Source organism: Strix uralensis, chromosome 1, assembly GCF_047716275.1.
Source record: "Strix uralensis isolate ZFMK-TIS-50842 chromosome 1, bStrUra1, whole genome shotgun sequence".
NCBI lineage: Eukaryota > Metazoa > Chordata > Aves > Strigiformes > Strigidae > Strix > Strix uralensis.
The window spans coordinates 133,123,413-133,140,926 of NC_133972.1; the positions used below are offsets into that span (position 1 = coordinate 133,123,413).

General features: G+C 40.7%; 1 protein-coding gene across 6 annotated transcripts in view; it reads left to right on the top strand.

Annotated features, from left to right (window-relative positions):
* Positions 1-17,514, top strand: part of FAM110B (family with sequence similarity 110 member B) — a 115,872-nt gene that overhangs the window by 62,148 nt on the left and 36,210 nt on the right. The window lies entirely within an intron of this gene.

A 17,514-nucleotide genomic window follows, 5' to 3' on the forward strand; every position in this document is an offset into this window, starting at 1 on the left:
AGCATTAACATGGTTTGTTTCTTCTTGTCAGCCCCCATTAAAGTCAATTTTCCCCTTGTTTAAATGATCACCAACATTAGTATTCTGTTGTTTGGGGTTGAAGAGATTGGCTTTGTTTACATTTTGGCCAAGGTAAGTGACAGAGCATGCAGACCTGAGGTTTCATATTTGAAGTTGCAGAAACCATTATCTTTGTTCCCATAAACATTTGTATTTTTACTCTTGAAATACATGGCAGTACCATGTTTTCTCTTCTGATGCTCTGTGTTCAAATATGGTGCGTGATTTACTTTTTCCTGCTTGTTCACAGATCTTCATATAACATCTTAGAAATGTTACTTAGACATTTCTAAGACAGTGAAGCACTTGTAAAAATAATAAATAATAATAATATCTGTTTTGAAGATAAAAGAAACCCATATCTGAGAGGTTACTTAGTTCCATGCTTAATACATTAGCTTTAATCACAGCCACTAGGAATTCCTGAACTGTTGTTGTTGAATTTTCAAAAATTAATCAGATAAATCCTTTAATCCTTATGAACTGTACCATTTTTTCCCCTGTTTGTTTCATTTTATTTTAGCAGTTAGGCCTTTTACTCTTGAATAGCTTACTTTCTTTGGTCCATGCAATTGGTCTTTTGAAAATCCTTTAGAGGTAACCTGTAGTAGTGAAGTTGCCTTCTCGGGCATCACAAGCATGCATGAAGAAGGAATGGGTTCATGCTGACAACTTGAGTCTCCCTTCCCTGCAATTCTTTCCCTTCCTGCATATGTGTTTTTAAAGTGTCCCTTCCTCTTTCTGTCCTCCAGCCCCTTTTCTTCTCGACTCTGTTATGCTCACATGTGCTGTGAATTTCAATTTCAAGGGCTGCTTGGCCATCTGAAGCAAGAAGAAAAAGTCCTGTTCCGTGTTTTAAGTGTAGAGCTTTCTTTTCATTTCCTTTTCATGATATATCTGGAAATGTTACAAACGTTTGATGTGAAATTCTTCAATAAAATTGAGACCTGCCTGTAAATCAAGCTGCCCTGCAAGTCAGAGACAGGCTCAGTGCTGCCAGCAGTGAGCCAGTGGTAGCCTGTCACTGGTGTGACCATCACCTTCTTGCATGGTCCTGCCCTCCCAAACTCCACAGGGAAGAGGTAATGGAATTGGCAGGAAACATTCCTGTTCAGCTACTTGGGGTATTTACATGGCGTTCCCCAAGGAAGAGTTTACTAGTTTTAGGGACTTGATGCTTGATGTCAGATCTTCAAAATTATTTTAGCAACGTGCAGCTTCTGGAAGCAACATGTACTGGGGTGCAAGTTTCCTGTTTTTCCTCACAGCTGGAAAGGAGTTTTCATTAAGCGTGAAGGTGTTGGATGTGCTCCTTTTGTAGGATGTTTACTTCCTGAAACCTGCCAGTTGGAGGATTCCATAACACCAAGCCCAGTGGTGTTGGAACAACAATTGTGAGTTGCACAAAGGCAGATCTGCACCAGGTGCTTTTGTGCAGGACACTGGGACAGAGGTGTGACTTCTTCAGATCATTACAATAGCTTGAGATCATTACAAAGTCTGGTTTCTTCCAGGCAGAGGTACCAACCAAAGCAGGACCCTGTACCTTGTATCACTGTACCAGTGCTTTTGCTCTGCTGTGGAAAAATTTGGAAGATCTATGCATTTCTGTAAAGAGGACAGAAACCCAGCTACAATTATGCTTATGAGGACTTCATTTGCGTTTTGTCTTCAAAATAGAGTTGTTTTTTGCATTTAGAAAATAAGTTGCTAATACTGAGAAACAGGCTGATGAGGTTAACTTTTACTACTGTTTCATTTCAGTTGTTTGCACTTGTGGGAGAAGTCAGATGGCCCAGTTATGAATGCAGAACTGATATAGCCTCGAAAAAATAATTGCATTTTTCCTTCTCAAGAGCAAAACCATACTAGGTATCATTCTATTTCAGTCTCCATTGTATGTAGCATAGTTCTGGAGTCCAGGGGGATTTCCTTAACATCCCTATTTCACATGAGCTGTCACCTGAGGTTATTTGTACTTCTTTAAATGTACTCTCCCTTGAAACTAAGTGCTTAAATAGTCTGCATAAGTTTTGAATACTTGTTGCCTCTGATACGGTTAGATTACAACCTTTATTTCTGTATAGATGTGACTTTTGTCTGTATAATTTTTAACTACATAAAACTAGGGTTAACATTAGCCTCTCTTCTAAGTTGTCCTCTGCTCAGCTGAGATCTTGAATTTGCTTTCAGGGTCTTTTAAACCCCTTCAGTATCCCAATATTTCTTATCAATAAAGGTCACTTTCTTGTGTAGCTAGTGCAATTGCTATTAAGTTAGCCTACTGAGAGCCTTGTGTCTTAAGGAGCCTTTATGATGATCCTTCCAGACAAAGTAGCACTTATACCTGTTTCATAATTTCTCCCGAAGGTAAAACTTCCGCAATCCACTTGAATCAGAAAATACCTTTCTCTTCCTGCCTTAAACCTGCTGATCTTTTAAAATAATAATGAAAAATGGACACATAAAAAAAGTGGTTATCAAATACAGTATCAATGGAATAAAAACTGACCAGTCCTTCCCACCCTTGCTTTATTTCTCCCAAGGGCTCACAAGCAGGGGAAGCCCCGTATCTTGAAGATTTTTCTAGTGGAGCATGTCTAAGATGCAACCTTCCCTATCTGCCCATGCTGTGAAATCTTCCATCCGTGTCTCTCATCCTACTACTGAAGTACTGCGCTGTTGCTTTTGTAGCCTGGATGAAAGCAGCCTTGTCCCACTTATCAGTTCTGAATATTGCTTGAAAGAGCATTTCCCAAGCCTGTGGCTTTGATCATATCATCCCTCTTTACATTTTTTTGTTGGTTCTTTCTCTGTTGTAGCCAGTACTGAAACACTGAAATTAAGGCTAGCTATCCTAGCATTATCTAACATCTCTCATTTATTATCAAAATGTTAGTTTCCTGTCTCCATAATACCATCCTAAGTCACCTTGTCATTATACTTTCTAACAGTTATCTTTTTGCTTTGTTTTACATCCTTTCCACCTGGGAAGAGCTAATACTATTAAATCAATTCAGTGTGCTCCACTGTGTTATGGTCTTTTAATTTACATTGTATCACCAGGCAATCTTGCAAAATGAGTATTGGTAACTTTTCAGTTAAGACCTAGAAAAAGGTCTTCTCAGAAGGACCTTCATTTGTACTTGTAACAGTGCATCTGGAGAATCATATTTGCTGGGAAGACTTTTCTGTGCAGGTAGTAGGCAAAAGCTTGTAACGTAACAGAAACTTGCTGAGGGGTCTTCACTGATTACAGAGAACAGGTCTAGTCCAGTGACATCTCTGGATGAGTGGATTTGTATGCGATGAGAATTATCATCAGTTTAAAAAAGTGTCTGGAGAAGGAAGACAGAGTAACATTAATACAAGGTAAAGGACAGCTTAAAGAATAGTGAAATGATTCTATTTAGGTGCTATTTAGTATTGAAGGTCCTAAACAAACTCAGTATGTATTTTCTGGAGCTTCACAAAATAATTTGTGCAGGTATGGTGGCTGTGAGAGCAAAGGTAGCTGTGTCATTTTGGAAGACTTGAAGCATTTGCTTGTGGCCTTGCAGAGAAGAAGCAGCCTTCCTTCAGGAACCAGGAATTGCAATAATTATTGCACTTCTCTTCCACTGACCAAGTGCTTTGCTTCATATATGAAACCGGAGTGACAGAGGTCCAACCCACATTGTGGTTCCAAGAATTAAGTAATTCTGTTTAATACCATTCTGGGAAGCCAAGGGAATTTTGTTGTCCTTTCAGGTTTGGTGGTGTGTTTTTTTAACAGATGCCTCAAAGTCTTAAGTCTGGTTTTGTTTGCCAGATTATTCAAAACTGTGCCTCATTCACTAGCTCCAAGTGAAGTAGCATTGACAATGCTACTGTGTGGTCACTTCATTAAAAAAAACACAAAAAAAACCCACCAAAAAAAACCACCACCAAATCTATTTATTGAGGCCTTTACCTATATTTCCAGTGTTCACATAAAAACACTTGAGAGTGCATGGCTATTAAAATCACTGGGACAGCGTTAAAAGAAATCAGGAAACTTCTGAACATTAACTGCTACTAGATATTCAGAAGAGATCTGCAAACAGGAGCTTTTTTAAGAATTTGTATTATTTCTTTTCAGTATACTAAGAATTATTAGGATAAAGAATGTAATTCATCCCTTGGAGGTGCCAAATGAGATGTCTGTGAAACACCATCACAGAAGTCTACTGGGTACCACAGCACTGTCATAAATAAAACTCACTGGTGATAACTTAGAGCAGATAAGTTTTGAAAAGTACTGGGTACTACTTTAAAGGAGGGAAGGACTATAATTAAGGAATTTTATGTTTTAAGGATTGAAGTAAGCACAGGAAACAAGGTGCACCTTGAAATTCAAATGCGACTCTGAGCATTTCTGTTTCTTAGAAATATGGTGACATATTTCTTCTGGGCTTTCAGTGGGAGCAGCATTTTTTAAAAAGTTACTTTATTGTAAAGGTAACACACAAGAGAAGTGCATGAGTACTGTTAAGGTTCATGGAAAATGCACAAAACCACCAGGGGCCAGGCAGATTCCCAGCTCTGGCCGTTTCCCTTCACTGCAGTGTCAGTGCAAGTGGGAAGCTGGGATTGGCAGGGGTCCCTCAACTGCCCCTGCAGCCCCCCATGCTGGGGCAGCTCACCCCCAGGGTGGACTCCCCTTGGCTGGACTAAGCCGATCCCATTGCCCCAATGCCCTTTGCCATTGGTGGAGAGGAACTGGCAGGCATGGGTACAGCTTCTCCCACCAGCTTGGGTGGTGGAGGTGGTCCTTCTCTGCTGGCTGTGGAAGGGATGGGGTAGATGGCTCAGATGTGTCTGCAGTTTCTTGGCTATGTTGCGGCCCTCAGAAAGCTGTTTCTGAACCAAACTGCTGCAGTGGTTAGAAACAGTTTAATTTCCAGCATAAATTTTTACTTTTCCTTAGCATAATATTCCATACTGGTAACTTAAAACTTGTTGCACTGCAGTGTGGTGTGGATTTTTTCCCCTTCATATGTACTGTTCTGTGAGTCAAGCATCTGTAAAACAGAAAAGTTTTTGGGTGGTTTTTTTTTTTTTTTCCAAGCATAGCTTACTTGTATTGTCTCTTCAAGTTTATATCAATTATATGAACCTAGTGGAAGTTTACAGAAGAGCGGTGGAAAAATCTTTATTCCCCATCAAAATCTGTGCATACACATGTATATCAGGTTTGAAAATCTGAAAACACCAGACATGACAATGGTGTGTGATGATGGAGGCCAGAAAGTTTCTGCAATTTGGCCATTGCTTCCCACTGAAACTGGTAACAGTCATGGGAATTGCTGACAGTGGTCACTGCTACACATTGCGTGGCTTGGGAAGAAACCCAGTCTCTACCACAGGAGAGCTATTTAAGGGATAACTTTTCAGTCTTGATTGCTTTTTCAAGTAGTCATGGTTTGTAGGTGCGTGGTAACAGAGAAAAGGGTATAGCCAGCCTCTTCACAATTAAAAATAATCTCATTACCAGTGCACAGGCGCTTTGCTACGCCTCTCTATGGTTCTGGGAGTTTTGAGGTGGATGAGTAAGCAGAGGCTGGAAGCAGGTTTGAAAGGTGAGGAGAGACATGCTGGTGTTGGAGCTGGGGGCATCCTGGGGCTGAGATGTCTAACAGCGTGGTGGTGCTCCTTCTGTCACTGGCAACATATTTAGAGGCATATGTGCCAGTTCATTGACTGAAATCTCTTGGGTTTTTGTAGCAGTTGCTAAGCAACCGCAAAACACTTCAAAATGGTATTTTTCTTCCTTACCCTGGGACTGTCCTTGCAACAGGGGGACCGAGGAGTGCGGTGGGGCAGCGTGGTGGGGTGGCTGCCCAGAGCTACTGTCCTTCCACACATCACTGCCAAGGTGACGGAGAAGCGCCTGGGTTCGCATTGTGCTCCCCTTTCAAATTCACAACTCTTTTACACTGTCACAGTAATCTCATTTTTTCATGTGCATAAATAATATCCTTGACAAGAGAAGACGCTGTATTTTAAACGTTCCTATGACAAGGAGTGAAATTCTCCAGTAAAACTTTGGTATTTTAAGGCAGGCAATCAAATGTGCAGCAAAGGGCTGTAAAATGAGAGCTCTGCTGCTGTTGACCTGCTGGTGCCCTTCGCCCTCAGAGGATGGGTATGCTCTCAGTGTGGGCATCAGTGAAAATAACTTTAATTTTTGCACCAGTCCAGCAGTTCACATAGTATAAAAACAGACAGGTGTGTGAACCATTTTAGTGGTTGCCATGCCAGCTATTAAGTTATAAATTCTACAGTTGGTATTTCAAATTATTATTTCCTATAAATTATGACTTACATATAAGGATTATGTTCAAATTGGTGGAACTTGAATTTGGCTGGTGCTTCATGCATTTTTATCATTAAAATATGATATCCTCAGCAGTAATTTAGTTTTGGTGTTTGATTTATTTTCAAGCACCTTAGTTTTACAATTACAACTCATGTATTGTTTGGCAGAAAGGCAACTGCTTGGGATCCAGAGCTACTAGTTTGCGGTAACAACTGTTGATTGTCGTCCTTATCAGTTTTTCTTTCCAGTTAAGATGCAGCTGTTAGGACTTTTGGAGTGTGGGGGAATTATTTTACCTAATGATGTAAATGGAATAATCCTAAAGTAAAGATCTGTCCTTTAAAACAGCCAGAAGTAGACCAGGTTGTGAGACCTCAAAGTTTAGTGAGAAGTATCCCAGGCCATGATTTTTGTGACAATTTATGTAAAAAGATCTGTTATTTCTTTTCTCATGTAAATGCAAGAGAATTATTTGGAGAAGGTTATTCTAAAGGATTTTTCACACTGCATCTTTTATAATATTATAGGGGAATGTACATTTGCTAATGCCTTTGAACTTAGTTTTCTGTGACATTTGGAGCACTCACAGATACAGGGCTTTTGCTTTTTAGTGAACAGATCTGTTTGTGGGACTTTTAACTTTTTTTTGCTCAGGTACTTGTTCAGTGCTGTATGTGAAAAATCCCTGAGCCACTTTTTTTTTTTTTTTTTTTTAGTTATAGCCTATAAAGAGTAATCAGCAGGAGAGAAAACCACACAGAAATCATTACAGTATATTGCAAACTATGCTAAACCAGCCATTTAAAGTTAGGAAGTCAAGCAGGCTGAAGATGGGCAATGCTGGATTTGAGCTTTATGTGTAATTTCACTTTGTCCCATTCATGCATATGTGTTTTTTGAAAAGAATATCATATACTCTTCCTACAAACTCTACCCATACAGCAAAAAGTCACTCATACCTAAATAACATCCACATTGGAGATCATGAGTTCAACTGCAGTGCCATATACACATACATAGAGAGTGAGTGTGTGTGTGTATATATGTATGCCACTACACACACACACACGCATATATATATTAAAAAAATATTTTGACTGATTGTGATGGTTTAGCCCCTGCCGGGGTCTGAGACCACGCGGCCGCTGCCCCTCCCCCACAAAGGGAGTGAAATACAAAGCCCCAAGACTGAAATAAGGAAAGGTTTAATACAACAGTGCAATAGCAACACAACCAACAACAACAATAACAATAACAGTAATAGTGATAGCAGTGAACAGAGCAAAATAGCTACCAAATACAGCAGTTTGAAGCACGATGTACAAAACCACGAGTGCACCGCGCTCCGCGCCAGGAAAATGTGACCTGCCAGGATGTGACGTCGGCATGGTATCTGAATAACCCGGCTAGAGCTCCCCCCCACTGCTGGGGAAACTTAACTCTATCCTGGTTAAACCAGGACACTGATGTATTTTCCCAGGTGGAAGTCCCTTTAAACAGGAGAACAGCTTCTCCTTTATATCTTTTGGATGTGATTTTTGGAAAGCTGGGGGTGAAGGGGGAGAAGGATGCCCGGTTCCTGGTTGCTTACTGCTGCTTTGTGTGGCAGAGGAAGGCAAGGAGCAATCGTGTGCTTGTATAAGTCTTTTTGGAAGGATTTGCATAGTGTCTTTGGATACTGTTTCCTCCTTTCTCTCCAGCTTTCTGAAAGGAATATAAATTACAGCCAGTTGTTTCAGTAAATTAATCAAAAATGCTTTGACATTACCTCTCAACTATTAACGATAGCATCATCTAAAAGAACAAAAACTAGTCAGCCAGGTCAAAAGTAGAGAAGTTGAGTATTTGACGTATTCTTCCACTAATAAAAGTGAGTAAAAATTCCTATTGATTTTCATAATAAAAAACCCTCTAATTTCACAAATCATTAAACTCGGCAATCAACTTAGAACATTAGTTCTATTGGCAAGCGATATGAACCAATTCATCTAGCTCTTATTGACACAACCATAAACCAATTACTTTTTTCTTTTATTTCAACACAGCGAGAGTCAGAAAAAGTTCATATAATCTCAGTATTTTTCCAACTATTTTTATGAACGGTAAGACCACAGGAATGTCCCAAGGAGGTTGTTACAACAGGCTTATGACAAAAAATATTTATATACAATGAGATGCTATCTTTTAATAGAAAATATAATAATGCAAGTCTTCAAGATTTCTTGATTCAAATACTTTTGATTCGAATACTTGATGCCGTTTGAATAGAGACCATTGTGTGAAAACTTGCTGGGATGGATAAGGCTCTTTGAGATGCTGGTTGTTGAGGGTTGGCTGTACTGAGAGCATTTATTCTCAGGGTGAGAAAATTATTTTTTTTTTAGATATAAAGAAACTTTTTTTTTATCAATTTTGTGTGAATGTAGGACAGATACTGTGGTCTGTGTGGATGTGATGACCATGAAGATGATGTTTTTTGAACATTGAACTTTATATGAGAATGTTTTTAACTTGAATGTTCTCAGTTTGAAGGTTGTCTGATCAAGGATGGCAGGTTGACTTTTAGGGCATCTAGTGCCATTTAATGTGCCCCAGGATATCTGAGACAGCATGGTGGGCAGTATCCTGGTGTGTAAGAAGCTCTGAGACTGAGGTGTCACTGTGTTTTAAATAGTATTGTGACAAGGATAGAGTGTCTTCTGCTTGTGAGTAGTCTGCAAAAATAAAACCAGAGATGGGGTGTTAAAACTTTGTATGCCTGGAAACTGAAACTACAGAGACCCTTGGCAAGTCCTGAGAACTGCTTTTTTTGTTGATGCTGGTGGTGATTCTTTTTCTGCTTACACAGGATCTATTCCTGCATGATAAACAAAACAAATTCTGTGTGTACCTTAATAATAATTTTTAAAAAGCGTAAGAATAGTTAGAAAAAACAAACACAAACAAAAAACCCCAACAAAAACCCAAACACCCAAAACCAAAAAAGCAAGAATTTTTATAATTTGCTTGGTCACTAACTTGATTATAGTGGATGTATAAAAAGTGGTCCATTTTGGTAGCACATTATGTTACCATGGTAACACTGACTTACTAATTTAGAAACCCTTCAGGCTAGTTTTGCGAACACTAACATTGCACTAGTATAGCAAAACATGAAAGGACTTACTGTCAAAGTAACTGCTAAAAGTTCAGGATAAGCCCTGTAGATACATGTGGACTTTTTTTGCCCCCAATTTCTAGTAGGATCCACATTGTTTATATTATAAAAAAGATCTGTGACCAGAAACAAATTAATATTAATTTATCTTAATGATTGCACTGTTTTTCTTATTAACTTTATTTCCTTTTTGGAATTGGACCTTTGGGGTCCCACTGTGAAAGCCGTGGTAGGTACAACTGCTTAGCCCCCCATCTACAGGAGCTGCTACTAGGGGTTCATGCTTCCGGCTCCCAATATGTGGACTGTATATCACACTCCAAGTCCTGGTTATTAACAGGTTCTGCATCATCTTATTAGTGTGTGAGCACAGATTTTTTCCAATGGTATTGATTTATATCAGCTGCACTTAGTTTGGGGAGTTTTACTACCATTTTTTTTTCTGCATATTTGAAAAAAAAAAAGCAAGCTAGTGATTCAAATGCCCTATTGAAAAGCTATGTAACTAGTATTATACTTTTTCTCAGTTAACAAACAAAAAAAATTTAAAATTGCCAGCAGTAGGGAGGATGAAATATTCACTGGGAATACAAATGCCTGTTGCCATGAGATGTGTCAGCGTCACTGTTTCTCACTACATCTATCATTTCTATCTTATTGTAAAAAAATCTTATGGTAAAAAAACAAACGAAATAACCAGTTATACTCCCTGTCATGGGTAATTTCCTGTACAGTGGAGTAATTTGTAGACTCAACTTCTTGAACCTGTTCTCATAACACGTTCTAAGGCTGCTGTGAGTCCTTATTTCTTGCTGAGGTTGGCAAGAACTGTGGCTTTCTGGGACTAGCAAGGCATCTGCGTGCCTGGGGTGCTGCTAAGTTATGGCCTTTTCACCAGATCTCATCACCGGGGATTTATTGCAAGGTTTCTTCACTCACAGTAAGAAACACCACGTGCTATTTTGTTGCATATCCATATCTGTGTGCACAACTGGACTTGTCACTTCTTTACCTAAATCAGTTATGTTAAGCAAAGCCAATCTTAGCATGGGAAATAAGCAGTATTTATTAGATCTCAGTTGAATTGATTCTGCAGTCTAACTAAAGAAGACTTTTGCCAGAAAAGAAGTGACAAGAAGATTGGAAGATTAAGAAATACAGTTAAAACAGAGCTGACTGAACAGTAACCTCCTTTGCAGAAGTATATTTAACTAAATCTGCTTTCTAGTGACTTGGTATACTACTTCTTTCATGATAATTTCTTAAATCCTTTGCGGGGGGGGGGGGGAGGGGGGCAGAGGTAGGTTTTAATCTTATTTTTTGAGTGGTACTAAATTGACAGATCTAGGAATCAACAGCTAGGATTAGGTCACACCACCAGCTTGGCCAAAATCTAGGCTGTTCTAGATTCTGAGCTTTTATTAAAAAAAAGAAAAAGAAAAAAAAGAAAAAAGGCATTTCTAGTTCTTCTGGACATGGGGATTACTGTTAAACCTGTGAGCAGAATGCAGCTGAAGCAATCATATCTTCACGTGTTTCTGTACCACCAGAGCTCAGAGATGTTTCACCTACCACACCAGTCGTAGAGAGTGTTGACTCTGAAGCAGAACAGCTGCAACCCATGTCTGAAGGCTGCTGTATCTTCTCATGTGAACATGCAGTGAGTGTGCCAGTGTGCAGTTCTCCTCCGCAGGTCAAGAGGAAAAAACAAAACAATGCAATGCTGTGTTCGTGACAGGATTTCAAGCTTTCTCATAACTGTTAACGCTGTGCAGGTATGAATTTATAAGGAGTAGCCAGTGCTGTGAGCAGGGCATGTCGGATGCAGATACATACCTGCATTAAATAAAATAGTTAACGTTAAGATTTTTAAAGCAAAACTGAACAAACCTACAGGAAAGCATCCATGTTTCGCACAATTAAATGCACCCAGAATTGAGCCAGGCTATAAATGGTGCTTCTCTTCCTCGTCCTCCGTGCCTCCTTGTTGGGGGGAGGACATTATTTCTGTCCTGAATCAATTCTCTATCCTGATTTTGCTGCACCCCTGCAAGCAGTCACACCAGTGTAGCCCAAGGGATGTTTTGGAGGAGAGAGAAAGGTCTTGCTGCCACGTGAGAGGCAGGCAAAGCCATGTTCCCGCTGGACTATTCAAGTACAGAGGGTGCCCGCAGCAACCCGTCCTTTTCACTGTGCCTCTTTTCTCGACGGCTTGACCCTGACGAGCCGCTTGATCTACAGCATCATATGATGCGTTGCTGGGCCAAAATGGCCTCATTTTAGGTCAGAGAGGTGACGGATCAGTGCTGGAACAGTACCTAAGGAAGCTGGTCTCAGACTGGGATGGGCTCTAGGCTGATCTCATAGTGAGGTTGGGGTGTGCACCCATGGGCCCCTTCCAGGGGCACTTTGGTGCTGGAAATGGTAGAGAGGGGAGCACTGGTGAGGGTGGGGACAGAGCAGGTAGGAGCCCAGCCTCATTTCCCCTTTACAGTGGGAAGGCAAGGGAGAGGAACAGTATGGGTGAAACACAACTACATTTGGCTGAGTTTCTGTGCTCAATGGCAAGAGCAAGTCGCAGCCCCTGGGTCCACAGCTGTGGTGTTCTCCAGCTTAGCTGTGCTCCCTCTTGCCCTGCAGTGTGCCATCCCAGCTGGACGTCACAGTGCGGGGGAGCACATCGCGACACGTGTTTCTGAGCTGTGCTGGCTGTGTTTCAGCTGCCCACTGCTCCCTTCCCCCGGCAAAAGTAAGTAAATATTTAGAGTTTGAATTACATTACCTATCAAAACCAATTTTGTATTTCCACATGTTTTGGTCCTTATAACTCAGTAACAGCAGCAATGGCATTTGGGAATTATCTAGAGATTAAAAAAAATTGTAAGTCTATCTGGATTTACTCACCTAAAATGTATTCTGACAACAGTGATTTAGTTGAAGAACTTTACTTGAAGAACTGCCTGAGCACCCAGTTTAGTTTCCGCAGCTCCACCTCCCTTTGCTACTAAATGTATTTTTTTGGATGTCTGAGAGGCTTTTCTCATCTGTATTTGCTAGAGGACCAGTATCCCAAGGTTTTCCAAGCTTCAGATAGCACTGGGACAATTCTGGGAGCTCTAATTGATTTCAGAGGATTTGAGGGCAGGGGAGTGGTGTCCATCTTTTTTCTTTTGTTTTTGTCTTTTGTTTTTGTTTTGTGTTTTTTTTTTTTTCCCTTTAAGTGTAGTATTTGCCTGCTCGCCGGTTGAGGAGACAAATGTATAAAGACAAAGCCAAGGTCTGCCTTCCAACAGAAGCAACCACCCGCTTCCATGCTGCAGTGCAGAACGTGAAAGCAGAGGCTGGTTTGTTTCTTTCCACACCCCAATTCAAATGCCCGCTCACAGCCTCCTGACATGGGCTGTTTGTGGGCCAGAAACTCGGCCCTGTCCTCTCCACATCCCATCACCTGGAAGGAAGATTCGGGTGCATCACCACCGGGGTGTTGGGGCTGTCCGTTCCCACAAAGGTGGGGTGCTCTTACCCACAGGCCCTGTGCCACTGTCCTGTTTGGCACTTAAGGTTTGGTTTTACGAGCTAGTACAGTACAGACTGGTTGGATTTATAGAAGAATGACCCAGGTTCCTTTTCCAAGCATGTTATTTGGATAACGTTTTTCTTGTATGTTTTTCTGCAAAGGCAGCATGCATCCTCCTCACTTCAGGGTGTATTTGTGTCTGGTTTATCCTAGCTTCCCTGAACACCTAATAAGTTACTTTATCCACCCAGCAATGCTCCTTGTCGGGAAAGAGACAGCTTGCAGGGCTGCTCATTCGCAATTTTTGTTCCTGGTGTCCCAAGGTTTTATTTACCTACGCATTAATATTTGCCATGCCTGATGAGGCTTGGTTTTGCCGTTGGTGTCAGTGACAGAAGTTGCATGTTTTCTCGCAGTCTGGCGAAGGAATAGACGGAGAACAGAGCTGTTTTCACGACTGGAATTAATGTACCATATGGTGCCTACATCACCTTTGTCTTGTATCATTGTCTACTTCAGAAAAATTACAGGAAACCATCTTTTATTTCCAAATTTAAGTCTTCAGTGCAAATTGTTTCTTTTTCTTCCCCAGGTTCCTGCATATTGCATGCAGAGGCACTGTTGTTCTTAGACTAGCAAATAAAACCCCAACCTGCTCAGGTGCTAAAGATAATCTAACTATAACTCTATAAATATTTTCTTCTACTACTACTTACTTTTAAAACAGTACTGTTGTTTAGTATTTCCAGTAGGTTGGCATCTTTGAAGTGTTTATTTTTCTCCAATACAGCAATATAATCTCTGATCCATGGGTCTGTTACTGATGTTTTCTCCTCACCTTGCTGCTTCCCATTGCTTTATTAATGAAGTCAGTCTAAGCTTATATAACTTTAATTTTGGGTTGTTGGGGTTTTCTTCTTCAAAATAGGTTATATTTCACTTCTGCCAGTATTTTAGGACTTTAAGTCAAAATTGCTTCAGCAAAAATAATTGATGGGTAGTGTGATAAAATAGGATTTAACTGTTGCATCTTTCTTCAAAAGCTTTGTCCTGTTTCGTCTCTCCAAAAGACTTTAGTTTTGTCCCTTCTAAAGTAAGCGTGATATGAAGGGGATTCAGATGCTGTACGAACTACATTCAAATTAGGAAGAGCTGAAAATACAAGTCTGGACAAATATTTAAAGTTCAAAAGAATCTAAAGAGGTCAGGAACATTAAATGAAATGCAAAACTGTAATTAACTTTACGAAAGTTAATCCCAAATAAAACTATTGCGTGTTATGGAGAGACTTCAAAAAGGGTAATGCCATAAAAAACTTGGGAATAATACTAGCAAGGATCTAAAATATGATGGGAGGAAGCCTTACAGATATTGATTGTATGAAGATGCCCAGCTGAGCATACTGCAGGGGAGGCTAGCAGCTCTGAAGGTCTGATCCTGACCCCACTGAAGTTGATGGAGGATCCCTATTGATGTTGGTTGCCACTGCAACCAAGCTCTGTGTTTCTTTTGTGTGATCAATGATACTTTAAGGATTTAGGGAAAGAAGAGCCCAAATGCAAGAAAGAAAATTGAAGGCAAAATAAAACTGAAGTACAGAAGAAATTTTCAGCATAGGTGATGTAGCAAGAATCAGGGATTAACAGAGAAAAATATAAAGAATTTCTTTAATATTTGTTTTGTAGATGCATAAACCCAGGGAATGGTCTGCTACAGAAACTGGGAAAAGGCTCAAGCACTTGTGTCTCTAGTACTAGATCTAACAAGCCATTAGCTAAAAGATGGTAGAGAGTAATCTTCAGTTGACAGGGTAATGGACTGGAGAAGGGATCAGCTCTTTTTCCTAACGTCTGTAACTCCTAATTGCTTATTAGCCTTTTATATGTGTGAAAGTTATAATAAGATTTCCTGTCTTTCTGATTCTCCTGCAAATCTCTCATCAGAGGAAAAAAAGATGTATTCCATGAATGAGCTTTGCTGTTTCTCTAAAAAAGTGTTAACTAAACTAGACAGTATGAATTTGACTTACTATGATGGATCTGGTTTCTGTTGTCATGATATAGAGATGATGCTGGGTTCTCTTCCATTTATAACTTTATTCTCAGCTCTTTCGCATAACCTATCTCCATTTACATGAAGTGTTCTTTTTCCCCCAAGTTGGATTTATTCTGATACATCTCCTCACTCCTTTTCTAAAATTGAAAATCATAGAATCATTTAGGTTAGAAAAGACCTTTAAGACGATCGAGTCCAACCGTTAACCTAACACTGCCAAGTCCACCACTAAACCACGTCCCTAAGCACTACATTTACATGTCTTTTAAATACTTCCAGGGATGGTGACACCACCAGTTCCCTGGGCAGTCTGTTCCAGTGCTTGAAGACCCTTTCAATGAAGAAATTTTGCCTAATATCCAATCTAAACCTCCCCTGGCACAACTTGAGGCCATTTCCTCTTGTCCTACTGCTTGTTACTTGGGAGAAGAGACCAACACCCACTTTGCTACAACCTCCATTCAGGTAGTTGTAGAGAGCAATAAGGTCTCCCCTGAGCCTCCTTTTCTTCAGGCTAGACAACCATAGTCCCAACCATAGTTCCCTCAGTGACTCCTCGTAAGTCTTTATTCTCTAGACCCTTCACCAGCTTCGTTGCTCTTCTTTGGACATGCTCTGGCACCTCAGTGTCTGTCTTGTAGTGGAGGGGCCCAAAACTGAACACAGTGTTCAAGGTGTGGCCTCACCAGTGCTGAGTACAGGGATCACTTCCCTAGTCCTGCTGGCCACACTATTTCTTCTCATCCTCTCTGTAAAACATCTACTAATCTGTGGATTTATCGAAAATTCCTTAAAACAAAGTTTCTTCTCATACTATGACCCATCCAAATTGTTTTTCTCCTTTGTGAATCATTTGCAGAGCCTGATGACAAGCTTGGCTGCTTTAGTTCCTGAATATTGAGTAGGTGTAGCTTTTCTAGTGATCCCTCTGTTAATCTTGGTTAAGCCTGTAGCCAGTGGGCAAAAATCCTAGCAAGTCATTTTCCCTTGGATTGCCCATGCTGCTTGTGCTTGGGGCTGCCCATGGGGTTGCAATGCAACTTTGAACTAGTAGGATAAGAATTATGGAGTGAGCTAAAATACTTCACATTAAGCTTTTCCCCTCTGGATTCACGTGTAGTTGAACACCACAGTCGTGTAGGAACCGTTCTTCTGTAAAAACACGCTAGTTGCTTTGTTGTGCTAAGTGTATAATCCTAATTTTTTTACTTTTTTTTTTTTAAAGAATTACAGGAGGAAAAAAAAACAAAACAAGTGTTGAGTCCAACAACTAGAAAGTAGTTTGAGTAGGTGCGGATGCAGAACCATTGGAGCTTGCCCTGCTGCATTGCTCTGGGACAGCTTCAGGCACCACGGGAGGCTGGGTGCTGGGAAGCTCCTGCTTCAGCCCTCTGGGAATAGCAGAACTCCAAGGGAAGAGAGTCGGGGCTTTCCCCCTTTCACCTTCTGCTAGCATGGGACATGGCTACATTTCGCATCTTTGTGCGGCAAGCAGTTACTTCCTCAACAAGTTTTACTCTCTTGAATATGGCTGGGTTGGCTCATTTGCAGAAAGGTGTGTAAGCTGCTGGTTTGACAGCCTCAAAGTGTCATATTTATCATTAGTGAGGTCCGGCCTCAGCGCTGGCTCCCCCCCAGCATTTGTCAGCGCTGAGCTGAAGTGCTGGCATGGCAGCGAGCAGCCTCCAGCAGAGATAACTTACGGTGTGTGTTGCTGGCTCAGCTCTGCATTTCCTCACATGGTGACAATTTCTGCCTGCCATCAGTCCCCCTTTGTGTCCCAGTCTTGCAGGCAGTGAACACGGCCAAAGGATGCATGTTCATGTAGTTTTAATGCTTGCACCTTTGGCCTCCAGCAGCAAACTCTGGGAAAGTTATTTCTTCATTCCAATTATTTTGGCTCTTTCCTGCTATATTTAGCATTAAATATCTCCTGTGATAACTTTGTTCTTTAAATTGCATTGGGACTGTCATCTCATTCAAGACGCAGGTCAGCAGGAAAACAGCCAAGTGTGGAAAAACACACCATTGCTGTTCCCTGGGATCATAGTAGCATGGGTGACCTAAATTTGAAATGCTCTGTCCTCTGTGGCGAATCCAGCATCCTTGGGCTGCAGCCTGTCTGCTGCAGTTGCAGACCAAGAAGTGATTTTACTGAGGAACAAGATCTCTGCAGGTTTAATCTACTAAAATTTGCAGTTTTGAAATCAGGGACAAAATGGAGGGAAATAAGAGAAAGCTAGAGAAAGAAATGCAGAAAAAGAGAAGTTGCACTTGAGAACCTTGACTGGAGCACAAGAGCTTTCATTTTGGTCATGTGCTGGAGTGTGTTTTGGCAGTTCAATTTGTTCATTTTCTAGAACAGGCATGAAATCGCTGTATTTG